At 40.7% G+C, this 3766-nt stretch overlaps 1 protein-coding gene across 1 annotated transcript in view; it reads left to right on the forward strand.

The window, feature by feature from the left end:
- The first annotated feature begins 596 nt into the window (after nucleotides 1-596).
- Nucleotides 597-3766, forward strand: part of LOC108793713 (annexin A5-like) — a 101586-nt gene continuing 98416 nt past the window's right edge. Inside the window, exon 1 of the mRNA XM_018564735.1 lies at nucleotides 597-725. The gene's annotated coding sequence lies outside the window, so the exon portion shown is untranslated. The remainder of the gene's footprint in view (nucleotides 726-3766) is intronic.

Raw genomic sequence — 3766 nt, forward strand, 5'->3', positions numbered from 1 at the left:
CAATCAGCATCTCTCTTCAGTTTGCTCAGGTAAGATTTGAAAATGAGATAGAGAAGCTGATTGGCTGCAATGCAAAATCTGGGGGAGATTTTGTCTGCTCCAGTTTTGATAAATCCCCTCCATGTGTCCTAAACTTTGTACACGTGTGAGCACAGCACAAACATTACATGCGTACAGATCACTTATTACGTGGGATCTTACTACCAGCTTCTGCCAGCAAAATTCTGCATGCTAGTTTCCATATATTATTACAGTTGTGTGCATGAGCCCTTAGTTATTTTAAAGTATAGTTACCCTTCAAGATCAGTTTTTTAAAACTTTTATATTATCTTTTCTAAAAAATGTACACATCTCATCCACAGCTTTTAGCATTTATCAAATGATCCCTTCTGGTGTAAAGTTGGAGAAAGTAAATATGTTTCTAATGCAAAGTTAGTAGAACTGCTTGATAGAAAACTACTCTCTCTTTAAGGATGTGGAAAAAATTAATTCACAATGCTGCACTAGTTAAATGGGGCTGGACATGTTTTCTAACTAAAGAGAGGAGGAAACATCCTCTGCCCGAGAAGTGAGGTGGATGAGGGCAGTACTACTGATCTAGGGTGTGACTGGGAGAGCTGAGTTCACTTCCACACACTAGCCTGTGTCTGGTTCTCCATTGCTTCCTGCACACCGATTGATCAGCAGCATCTCTCTGCTAGCCAGAGGAGGAAACAGCAGGTTATGTAAGTGCCCACAGTAGCAGTATGTTCCCTTTGTATGGTTCCCAGGATATCGCCTGCATATACTGTCAGGAGTAGGTCTTAGGACACAGGCTGGTTTCAGGGTGAGAGGATGGAGGAGAATCCAGCTTCGCTGCATGTAACTACCAACAGCAGGATGAAGTTTTCTTGATATCAAAGTTTTGACTTGCTCCATTTGCTTATGCTGCATGTAAAATATATGAGCAAGCAGATACTTTAATGAAAATAGACTGCAAGTAGAAGTAGACTTACAGACATTTATTTAACGGAAACTTATAAAATGTTTGTTAAACATTTTAAACTGCCACTGAGCTTAGTGATTTTCAGGCAATTTAGAAGTATGTTTTATGTTTTTGCATGAGTAAATGCTTGTTTTTATAGTGTATTGCATTCAAGCTTTGGACATTCTTGTTGGCTGGGCTTGCTAGGGGGAGGAGAGCGGTTCTTCAAGTGAGCATTCACTCCTATTGAAGTCTATGAGGCCAAAAATGCCCAACTGCACTCCAAAAAAAGCTTATTTTCTTGCACTATAGGCATTGAGCTACAAGCAACTAAGCACTCAGATATAAACAGGCATATTTTAAAACAATTTGATTATTGATATTGAGTGTTTGTAGGGAGACGTGCACAACAATAGGTTGAACTTGATGGACCTGTGTCTTTATTCAGCCACAAATACTATGTAACAACAAAACACTCTGGTGGTAACGGCAGCAAAGGGTTGTTTAAGGTATTCATCTATTCTGTATAGCGGCCTTTCTCAACCAGGGTGCCTTTTGGTTTTGTCAGGGGTACCTTAAAATGTTTGCTAAAGGGGGAGGCCTCTGATGTGAAAGGAGGGCTTTTGATGTGAAAGGGGCACTCTGATCTAAATGGGGAAACTCCACTCCCCCCTTAAAATCCATACCAGACCCCTATCTAGAATAAGAGTTTGATATTGATTCTGGGCAGTGAGTTCCCACGCATCACTTTTTATTTTTTACATTTACAGACATAGACTATCCGGGCCTTTTTTTCTAAAAAGCAGTGTAAACCGGAGTACCCTACGGTGGCATTCATCATGCTGGGTACACATCGAGCAAATTTAGACTGATTTATCAGGAAATTGCCTGAAACTTGCTCTGTTGATGACCCTATTCCCTCAGCACAAGTGAATCATTAGATGGACTTTTGCTGAAGGAACATGTTGGAAAATATTCCACCCGAATGGAGCTTGCAGCAAATTTTGGTTGCTGCTGGTTTATAGCATTTACAACTAAAAGATGATTCTTAACTAGTTGCCATTAGTTACTACACTTGTTAGATGTGGAAGTGGCACTCTGGTTGCTGAGTCCAGACAGCGTGTTACATCTGACTAATAATGCTGAAAGAATCCTATTACTCCAGTGTGTGTGGCTATCGGGTGTCACCTGAACACAAAAGCAGGGAGGATGGTTGATGTGTATGCACCTTACCTGTGTCAGCACCGTGAGTCTCTGTATCCTCCTACTATATTACAGGGTTCACTTTGTAAGTATGTTTTGTGATATCTGTTAACCAGTTTACTGCTCAGAAGCAAAAATACAGAATGGTTGCAGAGGATTTTGGGCAGCCAGCAATGGCCTTTGTTTAAAACAACGCATGGAGTGTTTACATATTTCATAATGTAGAGTTTTTTGTTTTTCCATATTTGTTTCTGCATAGCTCCCATGCCTTATTTGGTGGGGCACTTCTTGTTTTGGGCCCAGATCAAGCTTTCCTCTACATTTGTCCCACCTAGGACTTGTGCACACGGGGCTTTTCTGTGCGTCTGGGGTTTCCTGCGGCCTCCATGTGCTTGAGGCCGTAGGGCTGATGTGTAGATAGGAGAAATACATTTGCTATTTTATTTTAGGTTTTTATGCTTGAACTCGCTCAGTGCATGATTACCACGTAATGCAATTTTGATTGCTGTTGCCTGTATAAAATGATGATCATGTACCAGGGTGTGGCCAGGTCACCTTGTACCTATATCCATCTCTACTATATCAGGGGTAGGCAACCTTAGCACTCCAGCTGTGGTGAGACTACACATCCTATCATGCTTGTGCCACTGGGAGTCATGCCTTTGGCTGTCAGTCTTGCAATGCCTCATGGAACTTGCAGTTCCACAGCAGCTGGGGTGTCAAGGTTGCCTACCCCTGAGATATACTGAGATTGTGTGTGTGTGTGTGTGTGTGTGTGTGTGTGTGTGTGTATATATATATATATATATACGTACATACATACATACATTCTATTATATTTTTTTTTGTATAAATTAAAACAAAGTGTAGCAATCCATAACAACCCATGACTATTTCCCTGATCCAGCTGCATTTGTGTTTGCTTTGCCATGTATTACTGCTCTTTTGAAGTGTATGGTTGTCCTTTGTGACCAGTAGTGTCTTGTGTAAAAACACTTTTTTAGACTAAGTTGATAAAAGTGTTGATTCAATATCGTATGCCGGGTATCGCAACAAGACAATTTTTTCTCTATATATAAATTGTCCCTGTAGAGAACGATGCAAAGCATTGACGTATACAGCTCCTTCTTTCCTCTCTGTAGAATAATTTTCCGTCTCTGTAGTGAACCCTCCCCAAAAAAATCTAAAAGGAGGCTGAGCAGTCTAGTGCTGTGTCACTGGTCATATGAAAGGGAGTTGTCTTTCAGCTTTCATAGCTGAACAGATGTAATTAGTAACCCCATCGATGCCTAGATGAATTCTAATACCTAAGCTCTGGCATTACCGGCCTGCAGGAAGAGTCTCTGTTGCGTTCGCGCTGAAATTGTTGACTCTAGTACATCTTAATAAGTGAGGAGAAAGTTGCAGAGCAGGTTTTTTTGTTAGTCTACCATGAGATGCAAACGCATACTACTATGCTAAGCTGTAAGAAAGCAGGGAAGTTAGCTATAATTGTAATGCTCAACAATAGTTATGAGTGAAAATGCACAATATAGGACTCCTCCTTCTTTGAAAATGTATAAAGAACACCACCGGGCAACCATTAAGGGAATCATTTAA

Source organism: Nanorana parkeri, unplaced genomic scaffold (assembly GCF_000935625.1).
Source record: "Nanorana parkeri isolate BGI_ZX_2015 unplaced genomic scaffold, ASM93562v1 scaffold776, whole genome shotgun sequence".
Taxonomy (NCBI): domain Eukaryota; kingdom Metazoa; phylum Chordata; class Amphibia; order Anura; family Dicroglossidae; genus Nanorana; species Nanorana parkeri.